The following is a 24,391-nucleotide window of genomic DNA, read 5'->3' on the forward strand; positions in this document are numbered from 1 at the left end:
TTTGAAGCCGAAGCTCGTCTTCATAATATTTACGAATCCAGACCGTACCGCGAAGAAAACACTACACCTCACCATTACGAAAATCAGCTGGTTAAAAGACGTTTTATTATTTTAAATGTCTCCGCGGGCAACAAATAAAGAAGCAGGGATTGGGGAGGTGACGAGTACAAAATTTTGTTTGGGGAACGCGAGTGGAAGAAGCCACGTGGAGGACCTCGGAGCTGATGATGGATGTCATATTAAGTGGATCATAAATCCGGGTTTCGTGAATCCCGGAGGGACAGTTGCGTCTTGAGGAAGGACTCTGCTCGGTGGAGCTTGAAGGTCCTTTAGTTCACATCAGAATTGTTGCTAGGAGCACACTAAAAGACGACGGCCCTGATGACGGAGGCAGCAAGGACGTCCGAAACGTCGGTAAAATTCTACGAGACTGCACGGCGTCATCTTCAGAGTCACCGCCGTGAAAGCCTCGAACCTAAGCGTCTTAACCTTCACGCATTTAATCGTTTTGCGTTCCAGCGTCTTTGACCGTTGAACTTTGTGAATTGGAACCTCGGAGCGAGTCAGTTACCAGACGTTTGACGGAATTGATGGGAGCAGGTCGCGTACAGTGCACTCCAAATAAAATATCACCACGTTATGTAGCACGGGAAAGTCGATTTCATTAAACTACACATCACTAGAAAATTAACACCGCGGAGAGTATTAGATAATTTTATCTTCTGTCCTCTTCCAATTCTTCCACTCCTCACATATCACTCGATTCATCAACTACCGCTGCGGTTGTCCACTCCATTATCTTCGATTACGCCTTCTTGCTCATAATAAATCTGTTCTAGTCTTTCCACATGCCGACATACATTCTCCCATTCCTCTTGCCCAATTTCTTCGACTCTCTGGCGACACAGACGCTCGACGTCCTTAATTTTAAATGTCGTGTTCTTGCTTGCAACCCATTGTCTTACATTTGCCGAAATAAGTTCAGTGGGGTTTAAATCGGGAAGTCTCAGCACAGGACGTTCTTTGTCTGCTAAAATCTGACCAATCACATATTGTTCGTTCTTTGGCTTAATTAATTTGATTAAATCGTACAGTTGTCACAAAATACGACGAAGATTTTCAATAGCCAGGCTTCAATTTCGTCCGTCTTTGAGTGAGACGTCGGTGGTTTGTCTGTCTGAGTGTTGTGATACGAGGCGATGTCAATGGCCAGAACGGAGTTTGGTTTTAAATTTGGTATTAGCAATGTTTTCAACCAAGGGGCAGAATTTTTACTGTGACAATTTCTCGGCTCTGACTGCGTAATGTTTTGGAACGAGCAGGTGGCGTGTTGTCAACCCAGCGCAGTCACAAGACAGCAATTATCGGGCTTCTGCACTGACCGACGGAAACTCCTTCCTTCCTTCATTGAGAGGGCTCTCCCTGTAAGGTCAGCGGCCATGGTCGGTGGATCCTGTTCTAGAAGTTATAATGCTGTTACGCGTTTGGAGTTTTTGTGCGCCTGAGGAAGCACACGGCATGAGGTAAAGCTACGGGGCGGAAAGACGCTTCAGAAGTGGGGCGTGACAAAGAAACGTCGAGGCAGAGCAGATCGATCGGTGTTCGGGAGAACCCGAAGATTGATCGATGTGAGGCCGTCGCTTGTGCCGGTCTTGCAGGCATTTTTGCTTTGCTGTCTCACCTTTTATTTACGAAGTTACGGAAATTCGTTAAACTTTTTCGATTCCGTTCACGTGTATCGGAAAGCGAACAGTTTTCCTCCGTGTCGGCGAGTAACATCAGAGACCGGAAGAGTGCATTCCGTCACAAAGGAATTTCTGTGGCGGATTTGTTCGGAAACCTGATGTTAGTTCATTTATGCCTTGACAGATCGGAAAGTTGGATTTAGCCGCAAGATGGCTGTCTCGTAGAAGTTTACCGACATTTCGTAGGTCCTCGATGACTCCGTCATCAGGGCGACGGGGAAATTGTTCAGCGGGACACGTGACATTGATGATCGTCGTGAAAGTGCCCGGAGCCGTGCCGGAGGATTCGACGTCTTAAGTGACGTCTGAGGCAACCGGATTATTTGTGTATGGAACGCGTCAAAAACTGTTATCTCGTTTTCTATCAAAAACGCCAAAGATCAGGATATATAACGCAATAATTTTGCCTGTTGTCTGGTATGGTTGTGAAACACGGTCTCTTACTTTCAAGGAAGAACGTAGATTACATTTGTTTGAAAATAAAGGCGCTCAGGAGGATATTTGGACCTGAGAGAGATGACATAAATAGGGAATTTAGAATATTAACATAACGAATTGTAAACATAGCACAGTGAGGATAGTTAAATGTAACAAAGCTCCGATGGGCTGGACATATAGCACGCATGGGGAGAGGCTAAGGGGTGGTAGGGAATTCTTCTGGAAAATGACCACTGGGCAGTCCAAGAAGAAGATGGAAGGATAAAATCAAGATGAATCTTAGGGAGTCGGCCGTGAGGATGGCAAATGGACGGAGTTGGCTCAGGATCGTGTCTGATCGCGGGCTTTGGTGTTGTCGGCGTTGGACCTGCGGGAGTTAGTTATATTATGGTGAAGATGAACGTAAATATTGGCGAAGAACACGCGGTTAACATCTCCACAGTGAATCACCGTTCATCGCTTGTGCAAGCGTCGGGGAGTTTCTTTATGACAGTTTATTTCTCTGGTTATTGATAGAATTTCTGCGAAACTTCCGACATCTCCGGTGGGCGTTTTTGCGCTGATTCAATATAATTTTGTGCGGCGTGCTGACCGCGTCCCGCTGCTTCCTCGGAAACGGCTTCTTCCGCAGTTGGCGAAACGCGAAGTCTGTTACACGATTAGGACTTGTTCCCATGTCTGGCCGTTTTCAATTCCCGAGGTCAAACTCAGCGTCGTTACGCGAATTATGCGTGAATTTAAATGACGCTGGTCCGAACTCCCCGGGGTGAAATGTTGCAGTGGCCTGTGAAAGAATCGAGCTTCGAGAAGTTCTCTGATGACGAGCTGAGTGACAAGCGGTCGATAACTGCTAACATCTGCCTTACCAACATCGCAAATGGCTCCGTTGACATGTGTACGTGCTCTTCGGAAATCCATCTTATTTGATCCGTTCCGTGTCTGGAGTCTTACTCAACTTCCTGTGGCGCCTGACGGGAAGTTGAGGCACCGAAGAGGGAAGTGTGTTGGGGAGACGTCGTCAGTCGATCCAGCGCCGTTTAAATGCGGTTCTCTTTCAACAGTAAACCAGCTCTGACTTCCTCTCTACCGAATGACTTTCGAAACTCCAGGTGAACAAATTTCGAAAAAACCTTTTGATATTATTTGTTGCATAACCTAAAAATACGATGCTCCAAATATTTTGATAAATACAGCGCACAAAAGTGTTTTCGCTCCGTCAGAATGCGATTTACTTTGGAGAAACGCACGTCTTTACAATTCGAATACGAAAAACGTCTTTAAGAAAATATCGTGTTTTCGCTCCTTTTCTCGCGTGATGGTTGACTTCTTCGAATTTCTATTAGTGTCACTGCCGCGTTCTTGCAGTTGATGTCGAATGAGAAGCCATTTTACTGTCCTGCAGTAGCGACTGACTCCATAATAGACGGGAGAGGCAGTCATTAACTTTGAAAGGAACGAGGTAATTAATGCTCCTTCAGTTTTCAGGGACACACAGCGTCGTCCTTATTAAGACTGCGACATCCTGAACGCCGCGCTGCAAAGAAATCTCAAGGTGCAGTGGTTAGCACTCCTCCTCCCACATGGATCGCACTCAGCTAGGTTCTTGGTCCGTAGAGTCGATATTCCGATGTTTCTGTGCAAGTGTCACGACCACGTCCACTTTTTACTCGACGTAACACAAATTAAGAAGCAAAATTATTACCTTCCGCGGCGTCCACTTCTACACCCCCTCGCCCCTCTTTACCAGCGTCAATTAGAGCTTCTGTGTTTTATTCAGGCACTCCCAGCAGATTTACGTCATCAGCGCAGACCCATTGAATTTTGGTCTCGCCTGGTTCACTTGGACATTGCTAATTGCATGTTCTGACTCAAGGTTAAAAAGCAATGGAGATAAAGCATCGCCTTCTTTTAGAGCGTCTTGAATAGGAAACTGTCAGACATGTTTACCCGTACGGACTTTTCTATGGGGTTCATTTAAACACATTTTAATGAACCTGAATCACTTCATGGCTCTGCCAAACTCAATGAGAATATTTGAGAATGCTTCTCTCCTAACTGAATCATAGCCTTCCACTTTCCTGTGGAAATATGAGGTACTTGAAAGACTTTGCAAGCTTCAGTCTGAAATCAAGGGATTCGTGGATGGTGACGGTTCAGAAAGCTGATGAACCAGCGACATAATGCTCACATTAATTATCAAATCTTCCCGTATTCTGAGAGAAATTACCCACCAAGAAGAAGTACAGTCACAACTAAAAGCTTCCCAGCTCCTCTCGTGTTCTCGGTAAGTGTAAGCGACTGGCGCGAGTTTTGTTGATCTTGATCTGGGTTGGGCGCCATCGGTGCATGAGCCGTGAAGTAGAACCAGCCACGCCCCCTCCTTTGACGATCATGGGCCTCAGGCACTACAGTTGCATTTTATTTCGAATCCGCAGGTTAGGTCAGGTCAATAATTCTGCCTGTTGTTTTGTATGGGTGCGAAACATGGTCTCTCACTCTGAGGGAGGAACACAGATTACAGGTGTTTGAGAATCGGGTGTTGAGGAGGATTTTGGGCCTAGGAGGGAAGACGATGGGGCGTGGAGAAAACTGCATAATGACGAGCTTAAAAATCTGTACTCCTCCCTCAATATTGTCAGGGTGATTAAGTCGAGAAGAATGAGATGGGCTGGGCATTTAGCGCGCATGGATGGGACAAGAGGTGTGCACCGGGTACTGGTTGGGAAGCCTGAGGGGAAGAGATCACTGGGGAGACCTAGACGTAGATGGGAGGATAATCTCAGGCGGGATCTATGGGAGATAGGAGTTGAAGGAGACTGGATTTTGTTGGCCCAGGACAGGGTCCGGTGGAGGGCTTTGGTTCGTTCGGTGATGAACTTTCGGGTTCCGTAAGCCATCTGGTTGGTTGGGTCCACTATTTGGGAAGCCTGAGGGGAAGAGACCTCTGGGGAGACCTAGACGTAGATAGGAGGATAATCTCAGGCGGGATCTATGGGAGATAGGAGTTGAAGGAAACTGGATTTTGTTGGCCCAGGACAGGGTCCGGTGGAGGGCTTTGGTTCGTTCGGTGATGAACTTTCGGGTTCCGTAAGCCATCTGGTTGGTTGGGTCCACTATTTGGGAAGCCTGAGGGGAAGAGACCCCTGGGGAGACCTAGACGTAGATAGGAGGATAATCTCAGGCGGGATCTATGGGAGATAGGAGTTGAAGGAAACTGGATTTTGTTGGCCCAGGACAGGGTCCGGTGGAGGGCTTTGGTTCGTTCGGTGATGAACTTTCGGGTTCGGTAAGCCATCTGGTTGGTTGGGTCCACTATTTGGGAAGCCTGAGGGGAAGAGACCCCTGGGGAGACCTAGACGTAGATAGGAGGATAATCTCAGGCGGGATCTATGGGAGATAGGAGTTGAAGGAAACTGGATTTTGTTGGCCCAGGACAGGGTCCGGTGGAGGGCTTTGGTTCGTTCGGTGATGAACTTTCGGGTTCCGTAAGCCATCTGGTTGGTTGGGTCCACTATTTGGGAAGCCTGAGGGGAAGAGACCCCTGGGGAGACCTAGACGTAGATAGGAGGATAATCTCAGGCGGGATCTATGGGAGATAGGAGTTGAAGGAAACTGGATTTTGTTGGCCCAGGACAGGGTCCGGTGGAGGGCTTTGGTTCGTTCGGTGATGAACTTTCGGGTTCGGTAAGCCATCTGGTTGGTTGGGTCCACTATTTGGGAAGCCTGAGGGGAAGAGACCCCTGGGGAGACCTAGACGTAGATAGGAGGATAATCTCAGGCGGGATCTATGGGAGATAGGAGTCGAAGGAAACTGGATTTTGTTGGCCCAGGACAGGGTCCGGTGGAGGGCTTTGGTTCGTTCGGTGATGAACTTTCGGGTTCCGTAAGCCATCTGGTTGGTTGGGTCCACTATTTGGGAAGCCTGAGGGGAAGAGACCTCTGGGGAGACCTAGACGTAGATGGGAGGATAATCTCAGGCGGGATCTATGGGAGATAGGAGTTGAAGGAGACAGGGTCCGGTGGAGGGCTTTGGTTAGTTCGGTGATGAACCTTGGGTTCCGTAAGCCATCTAATTACTAATTAGTTAGGTGGGTGTCGTATTTTACACAGCCCCCCGGTATTTGCCACCGGAAGGACGCATTGGGTTACCGCCGTAGCCACGCGTCGTCATTTTTATTGCGACAGGAAATACCAAGGTTCATCTCGGATGAGCTCGCGTGGCCATATAAGGTGTAGTGCCTAGCGTAAACCACGATGACGCCTGTCAGAATCGTACCATTCGGGCAATGTGCATAAAAAAGGGTTAAGAGCCCGCCAGTTCTTGTGGAGACGAGATGTAAAAAGACACCTTGTCGCCCAGATGTTCGTAATTCTTATCTTCTGCGAGTAACGTCTGGCCACTGCATTCAACTAATTGGCCGGAACGTGTCTGGTTGTATTTTGAGTTTTACTTGAGTTTAATTAATTTGATTTATGTGCCCTAATTACTTTCCTGGGTTAACTAATCATCGTTTGCTTTATCGTTACTCGTGTTATTAATTATTGTTTTCTTGGACTGTGACTAATTAGTGGGCAAGGCAAACTCTCTTGTCGCCTCCCTTAAAATTCATGTACAGAACAGTAATTATAGTGTAGCTAAGTCGGTTTGCACGTTCTCTGTCCTGAGGACGTGCAACGGCCGAATTGGCCACGGCGACGGAGGTAATTAAGTTCGTCGATTATCGTAGTTACGTACAGACACAAATATTGGTTAAAACATCTCAGATTCAATTCGCAATCGGCCTTTGGTTGACACATTGCACTTGGTGAGTTTCACTGAACTACGTTGGTAACACTTGATTTGCGTTTTCATTTTCACACGTTGGCTGTCGTGCCTGCCCTCCTCCTGCGTTCCTCAGGCCACTTATGCGTGAAATACACGAAGCATTTGCGTCTCCTGCCTTCCTATTAAAATCAGAATTGTTGATAGGAAAGACAAAGAACGGTCTTCGTAGTTGATGATCGTAACATTACAACAAATGTTGAACTGAGCCGTCATCCACTCTCACGCGCATGCGCCACCAACTCACAGCCACGCATGCGCGCGCATACAAATTACAAACCAATTAAAGGTGCAAGGCATGTTTCGGATGAATGTGTAGGTCTCGGACGCAATAATGGAAGGTTATAAATTTTTTATTGGCAACAGATGGCTTTCTAACGACGCACTGTCAATTAAATTACGTATTCTCGTTGCAAATAAGTTTGACGTTTTGTATTCTCGTCATATGATCAGCCAAATCAGGAAATGGCAATGTCGTGTCATCAGTCAGCCTGCAAGTTTGGTTTCAGTGATTGCTTGTTAAAAACACCTTCCAATTTCCCATTTAGATCCGAGATCACGTACGCTGATGGTGGTATATTTATAGTAAGACTAGAGCAGGGCGTTCCTTTCGGAGCGCGTTCTCTAATCTGATATTCTACGTCTTTACGTCGATGTTCTTGTTCAGTCAACCTTCCACGTCTCTCTCCACCCTTGCAAATCTTCGTCTTAAAATCGATCATAATAGTTTTCGTAATCGTAATATATCGAATGAGTATCAGTTTACTTTGTTGAAGTTGTTGGAGTCGGTACTTCAAATACTTGATGACGTCTTCTTTCGCTTTTCTGATGTTTTAAGCCAACTGTCAGTCGATAATCAAGAATGCGGTCTGCTGCTTCTGGAGCAGTGATCATGCGACTGGCTTGATATTTTTTGATTTCTTTGTTGTGAAGCGTTATTTGTTTACTCGGCATTGTTGTGTTTCTATACCAACACAACAATGCAGAGTATAAACAAATATCTGTTGACATTGTTGATTGATGACGTAATTTATTGACGACGACGAAATCACAAATTTTTATAGTAAAATAAAAAAAAGATATTTCAGCTACCACAGACCCATCTTAAGCGTAACTAATTCAGGTTAAATAAGCAAAGTCTTAATCAAACTTATCTCAATTGTAAAGCATGTATGAAGGAAATATTTAGCAGAAAGCCAGTATATAAACTTCCTTTCCGTAAAGACGTATTTACGTCAAATTCTCCGGAACCGTGGTTCCACTATCACTTTCTTTTTTTTTTTTTTCTTTTTTTTTTTGGGGGGGGGGTGTCTACTCGGTCGTGACTCTGCGTATGCACTTTCGGTGCCCACAACGAAGCTGAAAGCCAGGGCTGGGGCTCCGACGTGCTGGGAGTGGTGACGAACTCCTGTAATCCAACTACTTAGAGGCTAAGTGTTGAGAAATGACTTGAGGTTGGGAGTTCTGGTGTTTTGTGTCCCACAGCTAAGCTCGGTATCAATATGGACACCCTGGGGGAGCCCGGGGTGGCCAGGTTGTTTAAGGAGGGGTGGATCGGGCCAGAGAGGAAACTTACCCGTATGATGCTGTAATGGGATCGCGCATGAAGACTGGGAGCTGCTTTAGAGCAGACCGGAAGTCACCTGTGATCGGAGTTACCGGCACCTGTACTACGACAACCCCGGCCCTGGGATCTTTTTTTTTTTTGGGGGGGGGGGAGGATGAGCCATGTCTCATGGCTCGAGTAGCCTATCTGCTCTCTCGAAGTTCTTTGGAGTCGGCGGCTTCGAGACCCAGATGAGACAGCAGGGCAGACAGTCTGTGTGTGTGTGTCCGCCGGGCAGAGAACGACTCAAAGAGGGAGAGCTTGGAGACAGATAGGTCTGATATTTTTTGGGTTGTAACCCCCTACCGGAGCCTGAGCCTTGGGAGTTTGTTCTCCTTTTGAATTTATATATATTTTTATTAAATATCCCTTGTTGTTTAATCGGGGGTTCATTTATTAAGTTTGTTGGCTTAACCGCTATTACCATCCCACAACCGTACCACCTCCCGGCCTGGGATAATTTGGTCCAGTCACGAGAGACAGTAGGGCTGAATTGCCACCTCACAGATTTTGCAATTATGGAGAAGAATGTTCATTCCAAATTAAAACAAATATATTCTGCAGAGAACTTGTGAGACCTACTGATGTTTTAATACTCCAATTTATATGATGAACTATCATTATTTATAAATTAACAATCATTCCATTTATTTAACTATTTCCATGCATAATTTATCAAATTTAACTTTAAATTCACATAATCTCTATGTATGCTTTTTAACCTATGAAAAAGCATTTTTTAAATATATATCATAATAGAAAATTTCAAAGCCTAACTCCACTAATCAAACATAAAAATGAAAACTAAAAACTAAAAGGTAGATTTCCTGTTCCACATTCTAACAAATATGAAATCTGAATATTCTTCAAACATGGCCACTCTCCAGCAATAAAACTTGGTTTCTGGAGACCACAGCCGAAAATTGGAAGAAATCTGTACAATATTTATGACAATGGAAATAAAACAATTATATCAATTATTTATTTTAATCCGTCTGATCACAATATAATTTTATTTAAAATTTATTATAATTAAGATAATAAAATATCATTCATATTCCTTATCGATTGATCGATTTACATTTCGGAACAAACAAACAAACAAAACAATTACTTCTTTAAAACAGGGAAGGAAAACCCTGACAGAAAACCAAGGGTTGAAGGGGCTGCATAGGAATAGAGAAACCAATCCTTCTAAGGGAAAGAACCCGGAATAAAAACTTCTGGAGGACTATGGGGGTTGGACATCGGGCTAAGAACCCAATTCTGGAAGAAGCTGACACACTGAAAGGGCCGTAGTGGTAAAGAAGAAGAAGAAGGACATGTAATGAATATCGAAACTTTCATTAGGTTTGTACGTCTTCCTCCTCTGTGTGTGTGTGTGCGTGTGCGCGCGCGCTTGGGTGTGTGTGTGGCGTGTGGGGCGTCTGGGGCGTGGTGTGGGGGTGGTGTCTTGTCGTGTGGTGTGGTGTGGTGTGGTGTGCAGTCGTGTAGTGTCGTGTCGTGTGGTGTGCTGACGTGTCGCGTGGTGTGTCGTCTCGTGTGGCGTCGTCTCGTGTGGCGTCGTCTCGTGTGGCGTCCTCTCGTGTGGCGTCGTGTCGTGTGGCGTCGTGTCGTGTGGCGTCGTCTCGTGTGGCGTCGTCTCGTGTCGTGTGGTGTCGGCCCACACCACAGTACACCACACGACACGACAGCACACGACGACACGACACGACGCGACACGACTGCAGAACACACCACACAACACACCAAACCACACGATACAACACGACAGGACACCAGGCCCCACACGCCCCACGCCCCACGCCACATACACACACCCAAACGCTCGCGCGCGCACGCAGACACACACAAAGGAAGAATACATACAAACAAAATGAAAGTTTCGAATTTCTTCATTACATGTGCGCTTCTGCTCCAACCTCTTCTTCTCTAGCACTACGGCCCTTTCAGTGTGTGAGCTTCTTCCAGAATTGGGTTGGTAGTCCGATGTGCACCCCCCCACCGTCCTCCATAAGTTTTTATTCCGGGTTCTTTCCCTTAGAAGGACTGGTTTCTCTATCCCTATGCAGCCCCTTCTACCCTTGGTTTTCTGTCAGGGTTTTCCTTCCCTTAGCCTTTGGGGATTCCTCCCCTACCCACAAGGCAGTGGGGGCACTGAGCTCATGTGGTATTTGATGGGTGTAGCCTGCCACCAGCTACACTCCCACGCTCTCCGGTCTTGCCGCCTCGGTCCGGGACTGCCCCTTATTCGCAGCTAACCCTCATATCACTATCCGCCACCTGTCGCCCGCCCAGTACCTGAGGCTCGCCCTGGATTACGACTGAAATAAACAAACACGACGTTACGGATACGGATCCTACACATCTCCGTTACACTTTTTCGCCGAATGACCCTTCCGTGTAGACGTATTTACGTCAAAATCATTGCTTTATATTATGGAACTCTTAAGGTTCATTGTCGTGTTCAGATCATCCACCTACCTAAAGTCAATTGAATCTGTTAAATTTTGTGCGGTACATGTCTCAACCATATCATACTCCTTGAATTAATCACTCTAAAATGTTAAATTGAATCATAAGTATGAAGTTCCCCATTGAGTAAGAAACTAAACTAACCCCCCCCCCCAAAGGGGTGGTTAGTTTTGTGTCTTATCCAAGTGTTTTAACCCTTGAATGCGCAGTATGACTTGAATGAGTATTATTATCAGTATCAGATTACCTTGTTGGTGTCAGTACGTCTTCTCTCACTTTTCTCCATTTCTTAAATAGTTTTCTGTCGCTGTTCGGAGACGATGTGCTGCTTGTAGAGCAGTGATCATGCGACTGGCTTCGTATTTGTTTATTTATTACGTTATTTGTTTACTCGGCATTGTTGTGTTTCTATACCAACACAACAATGCAGAGTATAAACAAATATCTGTTGACATTGTTTGAAGACGTCACCTTCTGTCACCGGTATCTAAAAGACAGACACAATTGAAAATATATAAATCACTTTATATTACTGTTAATTAAATTAAGCAATGAAGCTATAACACACCCATCACAGTTTCTAGAGTTCACCTCAGTGAACAATACAAAACACATACGAATGTGTTCAAGGTCTAAAATTTGGGTTTGTATTTTTCTGTGTTCATTGTACACGATTTTCAGATTCCGTAATACTACAGATTCAGAAATATAAGATATGAAATGTTGACAGATGAACCACGGTTCCGGAGAATCTGACGTAAATACGTCTCTATAATGTAATGTAATGTAATAATTCTTATATAAGATAAGTACCTGTGATATTCTAAAACGTTTTTACCAGCACAAAATTATCTATTTTACGACGCACTTATTCTACAGCCGATTCACAGCTCAGCGCTTTCCGCAATAACGAAAGCGGATTGTTGACGGCAGTAATGTAACACAACAATGCCGAGTAAAGAGATCACGTAACAATTAGTTTCTTAGATAACATAACTTCATTGTTATATTACCTGGGAAACGTCAAACTTCATTGATATGTTACCTGGGAAACGTCAAACTTCATTGATATGTTACCTGGGAAACGTCATCTGTTTATCAACAAATAAACAATGGTTACCTACATAGTTACCTTACATTACATTACATTACATTACATTCATCTACCACAGACCCATCTTAAGCGTAACTAATTCAATTTAAATAAGCAATGTCTTAATCAAACTTTACTCGATTGTAAAGCAGGTGTGACGTATTTACGTCAAATTATTCGGAGCCATGGTTCCACTGACAACTTTTTACATGCAAAACAAATTAATTAGAATAATGGCCGGTGTCAAAAGCAGGGTATCTTGTAGAAAATTATTTCGTAAATTTAATATACTTCCACTTGGAAGTGAATTTATACTCTGCTGTCTATCATGTGTGGTGGAAAACTTAGATAAATTTAAAATAAATACAGATGTACATAATTTAAATACAAGATGGAAACATGATCTCTATGTGCCAAATCCTAACCTTACTAAATATCAAAAAGGAGTCTACCATACAGGTATCAAGTTATTTAATAATCTTCCACCAACAGTTAAAAGTCTTAGTTATTATATAAAGGTATTCAAGCCTGCATTGAAATATTACCTCTTCACTCACTCTTACTATTCCGTAGATGCTTTCATCTCTGCTGAAATTTTTTAAGCTTTATGTATATCTATAATCTATACGTAAAGCAAGTTTTGCATTTCTTTTTAAAATTTAAAATTCTGAGGTTTTTGTATATTAATTTGTTAAAATCTTGAGTAAAAAACTAAACTAACCCCCCCCCCCAAAGGGATGGTTAATTTTGTGTCTTACTCAAGTCTTTTAACCCCTTCCTTTCATTGTATTTATCGCCTAAATATAATTTAAACACAGAGGCGTCAGTTTTCGTAAGCAGAATGACTTGAATGAGTATTCTTATCAGTATCAGATTACCTTGTTGGTGTTAGTACGTCTTCTCTCACTTTTCTTCATTTCTTAAATAGTTTTCTGTCGCTGTTCGGAGACGATGTGCTGCTTGTAGAGCAGTGATCATGCGACTGGCTTGGTATTTGTTTATTTATTACGTTATTTGTTTACTCGGCATTGTTGTGTTTCTATACCAACACAACAATGCAGAGTATAAACAAATATCTGTTGCCATTGTTTGAAGACGTCACCTTCTGTCACCGGGATCTAAAAGACACACAATTGAAAATATATAAATCACTTTTATATTACTGTTAATTAAATTAAGCAATGAAGCTATAACACACCCATCACAGTTTCTAGAGTTCACCTCAGTGAACAATACAAAACACATACGGATGTGTTCAAGGTCGTATTTTTCTGTGTTCATTGTACACGTTTTTCAGATTCTGTAATACTATAGATTCAGAAATATAAGATATGAGATGTTGACAGAGGAACTACGGTTCCGGAGAATCTGACGTAAATACGTCTCTATAATGTAATGTAATGTAATAATTCTTACATAAGATAAGTACCTGTGATATTCTAAAACGTTTTTACCAGCACAAAATTATCTATTCTACGACGCACTTATTCTACAGCCGATTCACAGCTGTTCTTTCCGCAATAACGAAAGCGGATTGTTGACGGCAGTAATGTAACACAACAATGCCGAGTAAACAGATCACGTAGCAATTAGTTTCTTAGGTAACATAACCATTGTTATGTTACCTGGGAAACGTCAAACTTCATTGATATGTTACCTGGGAAACGTCAAACTTCATTGATATGTTACCTGGAAAACGTCAAACTTCATTGATATGTTACCTGGGAAACGTCATCTGTTTATCAACAAATAAACAACAATGGTTACCTACATAGTTACCTTACATTACATTCTTCTACCACAGACCCATCTTAAGCGTAACTAATTCAAGTTAAATAAGCAATGTCTTAATCAAACTTTACTCGATTGTAAAGCAAGTGTGACGTATTTACGTCAAATTATCCGGAACCATGGTTCCACTGACAACTTTTTACATGCAAAACAAATTAATTAGAATAATGGCCGGTGTCAAAAGCATTGTATCTTGTAGAAAATTATTTCGTAAATTTAATATACTTCCACTTGCAAGTGAATTTATACTCTGCTGTCTATCATGTGTGGTGGAAAACTTAGATAAATTTAAAAGAAATACAGATGTACATAATTTAAATACAAGATGGAAACGTGATCTCTATGTGCCAAATCCTAACCTTACTAAATATCAAAAAGGAGTCTACTATACAGGTATCAAGTTGTTTAATAATCTTCCAACAGTTAAAAGTCTAAGTTATTATATAAAGGTATAAGCCTGCATTGAAATATTACCTCTTCACTCACTCTTACTATTCCGTAGATGCTTTCATCTCTGCTGAACATTTTTAAGCTTTATGTATAGCTATAATCTATACGTAAAGCAAGTTTTGCATTTCTTTTTAAAATTTAGAATTCTGAGGTTTTTGTATATTAATTTGTTAAAATCTTGAGTAAGAAACTAAACTAACCCCCCCCCCCTTCGGAGGGTTTTTTTTGTGTCTTACTCAAGTCTTTTAACCCCTTCCTTTCATTGTATTTATCGCCTAAATATAATTTAAACACAGAGGCGTCAGTTTTCGTAAGCAGTTTGACTTGAATGAGTATTATTATCAGTATCAGATTACCTTCTCTCACTTTTCTCCATTTCTTAAATAGTTTTCTGTCGCTGTTCGGAGTCGATGTGCTGCTTGTAGAGCAGTGATAATGCGACTGGCTTGGTATTTTTTGATTTCTTTGTTGTGAAGCGTTATTTGTTTACTCGGCATTGTTGTGTTTCTATACCAACACAACAATGCAGAGTATAAACAAATATCTGTTGACATTGTTGATTGATGACGACGAAATCACAAATTTTTATAGTAAAAATAAAAAAAAGATATTTCAGCTACCACAGACCCATCTTAAGCGTAACTAATTCAGGTTAAATAAGCAAAGTCTTAATCAAACTTATCTCAATTGTACAGCATGTATGAAGGGAATATTTAGAATAAAGCCAATATATAAACTTCCTTTCCGTAAAGACGTATTTACGTCAAAATCTCCGGAACCGTGGTTCCACTATCACTTTCATTTTTTTTTTTTGGTGGGGGGGGGGGGTGTCTACTCGGTCGTGACTCTGCGTATGCACTTTCGGTGCCCACAACGAAGCTGAAAGCCAGGGCTGGGGCTCCGACGTGCTGGGAGTGGTGACGAACTCCTGTAATCCAACTACTTAGAGGCTAAGTGTTGAGAAATGACTTGAGGTTGGGAGTTCTGGTGTTCTGTGTCCCACAGCTAAGCTCGGTATCAATATGGACACCCTGGGGGGAGCCCGGGGTGGCCAGGTTGTTTAAGGAGGGGTGGATCGGGCCAGAGAGGAAACTCACCCGTATGATGCTGTAATGGGATCGCGCATGAAGACTGGGAGCTGCTTTAGAGCAGACCGGAAGTCACCTGTGATCGGAGCTACCGGCATCTGTACTACGACAACCCCGGCCCTGGGATCTTTTTTTTTTTTGGGGGGGGGGGGAGGATGAGCCATGTCTCATGGCTCGAGTAGCCTATCTGCTCTCTCGAAGTTCTTTGGAGTCGGCGGCTTCGAGACCCAGATGAGACAGCAGGGCAGACAGTCTGTGTGTGTGTGTGTCCGCCGGGCAGAGAACGACTCAGCTTGGAGACAGATAGGTCTGATATTTTTTGGGTTGTAACCCCCTACCGGAGCCTGAGCCTTGGGAGTTTGTTCTCCTTTTGAATTTATATATATTTTTATTAAATATCCCTTGTTGTTTAATCGGGGGTTCATTTATTAAGTTTTTTGGCTTAACCGCTATTACCATCCCACAACCGTACCACCTCCCGGCCTGGGATAATTTGGTCCAGTCACGAGAGCCAGTAGGGCTGAATTGCCACCTCACAGATTTTGCAATTATGGAGAAGAATGTTCATTCCAAATTAAAACAAATATATTCTGCAGAGAACTTGTGAGACCTACTGATGTTTTAATACTCCAATTTATATGATGAACTATCATTATTTATAAATTAACAATCATTCCATTTATTTAACTATTTCCATGCATAATTTATCAAATTTAACTTTAAATTCACATAATCTGTATGTATGCTTTTTAACCTATGAAAAAGCATTTTTTAAATATATATCATAATAGAAAATTTCAAAGCCTAACTCCACTAATCAAACATAAAAATGAAAACTAAAAACTAAAAGGTAGATTTCCTGTTCCACATTCTAATAAATATGAAATCTGAATATTCTTCAAACATGGCCACTCTCCAGCAATAAAACTTGGTTTCTGGAGACCACAGCCCAAAATTGGAAGAAATCTGTACAATATTTATGACAATGGAAATAAAACAATTATATCAATTATTTATTTTAATCCGTCTGATCACAATATAATTTTATTTAAAATTTATTATAATTAAGATAATAAAATATCATTCATATTCCTTATCGATTGATCGATTTACATTTCGGAACAAACAAACAAACAAAACAATTACTTCTTTAAAACAGGGAAGGAAAACCCTGACAGAAAACCAAGGGTTGAAGGGGCTGCATAGGAAAAGAGAAACCAATCCTTCTAAGGGAAAGAACCCGGAATAAAAACTTCTGGAGGACTATGGGGGTTGGACATCGGGCTAAGAACCCAATTCTGGAAGAAGCTGACACACTGAAAGGGCCGTAGTGGTAAAGAAGAAGAAGAAGGACATGTAATGAATATCGAAACTTTCATTAGGTTTGTACGTCTTCCTCCTCTGTGTGTGTGTGTGCGTGTGCGCGCGCGCTTGGGTGTGTGTGTGGCGTGTGGGGCGTCTGGGGCGTGGTGTGGGGGTGGTGTCTTGTCGTGTGGTGTGGTGTGGTGTGGTGTGGTGTGGTGTGGTGTGCAGTCGTGTAGTGTCGTGTCGTGTGGTGTGCTGACGTGTCGCGTGGTGTGTCGTCTCGTGTGGCGTCGTCTCGTGTGGCGTCGTCTCGTGTGGCGTCGTCTCGTGTGGCGTCCTCTCGTGTGGCGTCGTGTCGTGTGGCGTCGTGTCGTGTGGCGTAGTCTCGTGTGGCGTCGTCTCGTGTCGTGTGGTGTCGGCCCACACCACAGTACACCACACGACACGACAGCACACGACGACACGACACGACGCGACACGACTGCAGAACACACCACACAACACACCAAACCACACGATACAACACGACAGGACACCAGGCCCCACACGCCCCACGCCCCACGCCACATACACACACCCAAACGCTCGCGCGCGCACGCAGACACACACAAAGGAAGAATACATACAAACAAAATGAAAGTTTCGAATTTCTTCATTACATGTGCGCTTCTGCTCCAACCTCTTCTTCTCTAGCACTACGGCCCTTTCAGTGTGTGAGCTTCTTCCAGAATTGGGTTGGTAGTCCGATGTGCACCCCCCCCACCGTCCTCCATAAGTTTTTATTCCGGGTTCTTTCCCTTAGAAGGACTGGTTTCTCTATCCCTATGCAGCCCCTTCTACCCTTGGTTTTCTGTCAGGGTTTTCCTTCCCTTAGCCTTTGGGGATTCCTCCCCTACCCACAAGGCAGTGGGGGCACTGAGCTCATGTGGTATTTGATGGGTGTAGCCTGCCACCAGCTACACTCCCACGCTCTCCGGTCTTGCCGCCTCGGTCCGGGACTGCCCCTTATTCGCAGCTAACCCTCATATCACTATCCGCCACCTGTCGCCCGCCCAGTACCTGAGGCTCGCCCTGGATTACGACTGAAATAAACAAACACGACGTTACGGATACGGATCCTACACATCTCCGTTACACTTTTTCGCCGAATGACCCTTCCGTGTAGACGTATTTACGTCAAAATCATTGCTTTATATTATGGAACTCTTAAGGTTCATTGTCGTGTTCAGATCATCCACCTACCTAAAGTCAATTGAATCTGTTAAATTTTGTGCGGTACATGTCTCAACCATCTCATACTCCTTGAATTAATCACTCTAAAATGTTAAATTCAATCATAAGTATGAAGTTCCCCATTGAGTAAGAAACTAAACTAACCCCCCCCCAAAGGGGTGGTTAGTTTTGTGTCTTATCCAAGTGTTTTAACCCTTGAATGCGCAGTATGACTTGAATGAGTATTCTTATCAGTATCAGATTACCTTGTTGGTGTTAGTACGTCTTCTCTCACTTTTCTTCATTTCTTAAATAGTTTTCTGTCGCTGTTCGGAGACGATGTGCTGCTTGTAGAGCAGTGATCATGCGACTGGCTTGGTATTTGTTTATTTATTACGTTATTTGTTTACTCGGCATTGTTGTGTTTCTATACCAACACAACAATGCAGAGTATAAACAAATATCTGTTGCCATTGTTTGAAGACGTCACCTTCTGTCACCAGGATATAAAAGACACACAATTGAAAATATATAAATCACTTTTATATTACTGTTAATTAAATTAAGCAATGAAGCTATAACACACCCATCACAGTTTCTAGAGTTCACCTCAGTGAACAATACAAAACACATACGGATGTGTTCAAGGTCGTATTTTTCTGTGTTCATTGTACACGTTTTTCAGATTCTGTAATACTACAGATTCAGAAATATAAGATATGAAATGTTGACAGAGGAACTACGGTTCCGGAGAATCTGACGTAAATACGTCTCTATAATGTAATGTAATGTAATAATTCTTACATAAGATAAGTACCTGTGATATTCTAAAACGTTTTTACCAGCACAAAATTATCTATTCTACGACGCACTTATTCTACAGCCGATTCACAGCTCAGTTCTTTCCGCAATAACGAAAGCGGATTGTTGACGGCAGTAATGTAACACAACAATGCCGAGTAAACAGATCACGTAGCAATTAGTTTCTTAGGTAACATAACCATTGTTATGTTACCTGGGAAACGTCAAACTTCATTGATATGTTACCTGGGAAACGTCAAACTTCATTGATATGTTACCTGGAAAACGTCAAACTTCATTGATATGTTACCTGGGAAACGTCATCTGTTTATCAACAAATAAACAACAATGGTTACCTACATAGTTACCTTACATTACATTACATTACATTCATCTACCACAGACCCATCTTAAGCGTAACTAATTCAAGTTAAATAAGCAATGTCTTAATCAAACTTTACTCGATTGTAAAGCAAGTGTGACGTATTTACGTCAAATTATCCGGAACCATGGTTCCACTGACAACTTTTTACATGCAAAACAAATTAATTAGAATAATGGCCGGTGTCAAAAGCATTGTATCTTGTAGAAAATTATTTCGTAAATTTAATATACTTCCACTTGCAAGTGAATTTATACTCTGCTGTCTATCATGTGTGGTGGAAAACTTAGATAAATTTAAAAGAAATACAGATGTACATAATTTAAATACAAGATGGAAACGTGATCTCTATGTGCCAAATCCTAACCTTACTAAATATCAAAAAGGAGTCTACTATACAGGTATCAAGTTGTTTAATAATCTTCCAACAGTTAAAAGTCTAAGTTATTATATAAAGGTATAAGCCTGCATTGAAATATTACCTCTTCACTCACTCTTACTATTCCGTAGATGCTTTCATCTCTGCTGAACATTTTTAAGCTTTATGTATAGCTATAATCTATACGTAAAGCAAGTTTTGCATTTCTTTTTAAAATTTAGAATTCTGAGGTTTTTGTATATTAATTTGTTAAAATCTTGAGTAAGAAACTAAACTAACCCCCCCCCCCTTCGGAGGGTTTTTTTTGTGTCTTACTCAAGTCTTTTAACCCCTTCCTTTCATTGTATTTATCGCCTAAATATAATTTAAACACAGAGGCGTCAGTTTTCGTAAGCAGTTTGACTTGAATGAGTATTATTATCAGTATCAGATTACCTTCTCTCACTTTTCTCCATTTCTTAAATAGTTTTCTGTCGCTGTTCGGAGACGATGTGCTGCTTGTAGAGCAGTGATAATGCGACTGGCTTGGTATTTTTTGATTTCTTTGTTGTGAAGCGTTATTTGTTTACTCGGCATTGTTGTGTTTCTATACCAACACAACAATGCAGAGTATAAACAAATATCTGTTGACATTGTTTGAAGACGTCATTTCCTGAAGGCAACGAAAATCACAAATTTTTATAGTAGAAGTCTAGAGCAGGGCGCTCCTTCCGGAGCGCGTTCTCTAATCTGATATTCTACGTCTTTACGTCGCTGTTCTTGTTCAGTCAACTTTCTACGTCCATCCCCACCCTTGCAAATCTTCGTCTTAAAATCGATCATAATAGTTTTCGTAATCGTAATATATCGAATGAGGATCAGTTTACCTTGTGAAGTTGTTGGAGTTGGTACTTCAAATACTTGATGACGTCTTCTTTCGCTTTTCTGATGTTTTAAGCCAACTGTCAGTCGATAATCAAGATTGCGGTCTGCTGCTTCTGGAGCAGTGATAATGCGACTGGCTTGATATTTTTTGATTTCTTTGTTGTGAAGCGTTATTTGTTTACTCGGCATTGTTGTGTTTCTATACCAACACAACAATGCAGAGTATAAACAAATATCTGTTGACATTGTTGATTGATGACGACGAAATCACAAATTTTTATAGTAAAAATAAAAAAAAGATATTTCAGCTACCACAGACCCATCTTAAGCGTAACTAATTCAGGTTAAATAAGCAAAGTCTTAATCAAACTTATCTAAATTTTACAGCATGTATGAAGGGAATATTTAGAATAAAGCCAATATATAAACTTCCTTTCCGTAAAGACGTATTTACGTCAAATTCTCCGGAACCGTGGTTCCACTATCACTTTCATTTTTTTTTTTTTGGTGGGGGTGGGGTGTCTACTCGGTCGTGACTCTGCGTATGCACTTTCGGTGCCCACAACGAAGCTGAAAGCCAGGGCTGGGGCTCCGACGTGCTGGGAGTGGTGACGAACTCCTGTAATCCAACTACTTAGAGGCTAAGTGTTGAGAAATGACTTGAGGTTGGGAGTTCTGGTGTTCTGTGTCCCACAGCTAAGCTCGGTATCAATATGGACACCCTGGGGGGAGCCCGGGGTGGCCAGGTTGTTTAAGGAGGGGTGGATCGGGCCAGAGAGGAAACTCACCCGTATGATGCTGTAATGGGATCGCGCATGAAGACTGGGAGCTGCTTTAGAGCAGACCGGAAGTCACCTGTGATCGGAGCTACCGGCACCTGTACTACGACAACCCCGGCCCTGGGATCTTTTTTTTTTTTGGGGGGGGGGGGAGGATGAGCCATGTCTCATGGCTCGAGTAGCCTATCTGCTCTCTCGAAGTTCTTTGGAGTCGGCGGCTTCGAGACCCAGATGAGACAGCAGGGCAGACAGTCTGTGTGTGTGTGTGTCCGCCGGGCAGAGAACGACTCAGCTTGGAGACAGATAGGTCTGATATTTTTTGGGTTGTAACCCCCTACCGGAGCCTGAGCCTTGGGAGTTTGTTCTCCTTTTGAATTTATATATATTTTTATTAAATATCCCTTGTTGTTTAATCGGGGGTTCATTTATTAAGTTTTTTGGCTTAACCGCTATTACCATCCCACAACCGTACCACCTCCCGGCCTGGGATAATTTGGTCCAGTCACGAGAGCCAGTAGGGCTGAATTGCCACCTCACAGATTTTGCAATTATGGAGAAGAATGTTCATTCCAAATTAAAACAAATATATTCTGCAGAGAACTTGTGAGACCTACTGATGTTTTAATACTCCAATTTATATGATGAACTATCATTATTTATAAATTAACAATCATTCCATTTATTTAACTATTTCCATGCATAATTTATCAAATTTAACTTTAAATTCACATAATCTGTATGTATGCTTTTTAACCTATGAAAAAGCATTTTTTAAATATATATCATAATAGAAAATTTCAAAGCCTAACTCCACTAATCAAACATAAAAATGAAAACTAAAAACTAAAAGGTAGATTTCCTGTTCCACATTCTAATAAATATGAAATCTGAATATTCTTCAAACATGGCCACTCTCCAGCAATAAAACTTGGTTTCTGGAGACCACAGCCCAAAATTGGAAGAAATCTGTACAATATTTATGACAATGGAAATAAAACAATTATATCAATTATTTATTTTAATCCGTCTGATCACAATATAATTTTATTTAAAATTTATTATAATTAAGATAATAAAATATCATTCATATTCCTTATCGATTGATCGATTTACATTTCGGAACAAACAAACAAACAAAACAATTACTTCTTTAAAACAGGGAAGGAAAACCCTGACAGAAAACCAAGGGTTGAAGGGGCTGCATAGGAAAAGAGAAACCAATCCTTCTAAGGGAAAGAACCCGGAATAAAAACTTCTGGAGGACTATGGGGGTTGGACATCGGGCTAAGAACCCAATTCTGGAAGAAGCTGACACACTGAAAGGGCCGTAGTGGTAAAGAAGAAGAAGAAGGACATGTAATGAATATCGAAACTTTCATTAGGTTTGTACGTCTTCCTCCTCTGTGTGTGTGTGTGCGTGTGCGCGCGCGCTTGGGTGTGTGTGTGGCGTGTGGGGCGTCTGGGGCGTGGTGTGGGGGTGGTGTCTTGTCGTGTGGTGTGGTGTGGTGTGGTGTGGTGTGGTGTGCAGTCGTGTAGTGTCGTGTCGTGTGGTGTGCTGACGTGTCGCGTGGTGTGTCGTCTCGTGTGGCGTCGTCTCGTGTGGCGTCGTCTCGTGTGGCGTCGTCTCGTGTGGCGTCGTCTCGTGTGGCGTCGTCTCGTGTGGCGTCGTCTCGTGTGGCGTCGTCTCGTGTGGCGTCGTCTCGTGTGGCGTCCTCTCGTGTGGCGTCGTGTCGTGTGGCGTCGTGTCGTGTGGCGTCGTCTCGTGTGGCGTCGTCTCGTGTCGTGTGGTGTCGGCCCACACCACAGTACACCACACGACACGACAGCACACGACGACACGACACGACGCGACACGACTGCAGAACACACCACACAACACACCAAACCACACGATACAACACGACAGGACACCAGGCCCCACACGCCCCACGCCCCACGCCACATACACACACCCAAACGCTCGCGCGCGCACGCAGACACACACAAAGGAAGAATACATACAAACAAAATGAAAGTTTCGAATTTCTTCATTACATGTGCGCTTCTGCTCCAACCTCTTCTTCTCTAGCACTACGGCCCTTTCAGTGTGTGAGCTTCTTCCAGAATTGGGTTGGTAGTCCGATGTGCACCCCCCCACCGTCCTCCATAAGTTTTTATTCCGGGTTCTTTCCCTTAGAAGGACTGGTTTCTCTATCCCTATGCAGCCCCTTCTACCTTTGGTTTTCTGTCAGGGTTTTCCTTCCCTTAGCCTTTGGGGATTCCTCCCCTACCCACAAGGCAGTGGGGGCACTGAGCTCATGTGGTATTTGATGGGTGTAGCCTGCCACCAGCTACACTCCCACGCTCTCCGGTCTTGCCGCCTCGGTCCGGGACTGCCCCTTATTCGCAGCTAACCCTCATATCACTATCCGCCACCTGTCGCCCGCCCAGTACCTGAGGCTCGCCCTGGATTACGACTGAAATAAACAAACACGACGTTACGGATACGGATCCTACACATCTCCGTTACACTTTTTCGCCGAATGACCCTTCCGTGTAGACGTATTTACGTCAAAATCATTGCTTTATATTATGGAACTCTTAAGGTTCATTGTCGTGTTCAGATCATCCACCTACCTAAAGTCAATTGAATCTGTTAAATTTTGTGCGGTACATGTCTCAACCATCTCATACTCCTTGAATTAATCACTCTAAAATGTTAAATTGAATCATAAGTATGAAGTTCCCCATTGAGTAAGAAACTAAACTACCCCCCCCCCCCAAAGGGGTGGTTAGTTTTGTGTCTTATCCAAGTGTTTTAACCCTTGAATGCGCAGTATGACTTGAATGAGTATTATTATCAGTATCAGATTACCTTGTTGGTGTCAGTACGTCTTCTCTCACTTTTCTCCATTTCTTAAATAGTTTTCTGTCGCTGTTCGGAGACGATGTGCTGCTTGTAGAGCAGTGATCATGCGACTGGCTTCGTATTTGTTTATTTATTACGTTATTTGTTTACTCGGCATTGTTGTGTTTCTATACCAACACAACAATGCAGAGTATAAACAAATATCTGTTGACATTGTTTGAAGACGTCACCTTCTGTCACCGGTATCTAAAAGACAGACACAATTGAAAATATATAAATCACTTTATATTACTGTTAATTAAATTAAGCAATG

At 42.7% G+C, this 24,391-nt stretch overlaps 1 protein-coding gene and 3 pseudogenes across 4 annotated transcripts in view; all 4 read left to right on the forward strand.

The window, feature by feature from the left end:
• LOC110832269 (protein argonaute-3-like) overlaps window positions 1-24,391 on the forward strand; it is a 137,851-nt gene that overhangs the window by 44,096 nt on the left and 69,364 nt on the right. The window lies entirely within an intron of this gene.
• LOC147870987 (signal recognition particle RNA) lies at window positions 8,393-8,674 on the forward strand (annotated as a pseudogene).
• Window positions 15,328-15,588, forward strand: LOC147870988 (signal recognition particle RNA; annotated as a pseudogene).
• LOC147870989 (signal recognition particle RNA) lies at window positions 21,050-21,310 on the forward strand (annotated as a pseudogene).

This window comes from Zootermopsis nevadensis, unplaced genomic scaffold (genome assembly GCF_977971745.1).
Source record: "Zootermopsis nevadensis isolate Lab colony 2312 unplaced genomic scaffold, Znev_1.0 Znev_ptg000076l, whole genome shotgun sequence".
Lineage (NCBI taxonomy): Eukaryota > Metazoa > Arthropoda > Insecta > Blattodea > Termopsidae > Zootermopsis > Zootermopsis nevadensis.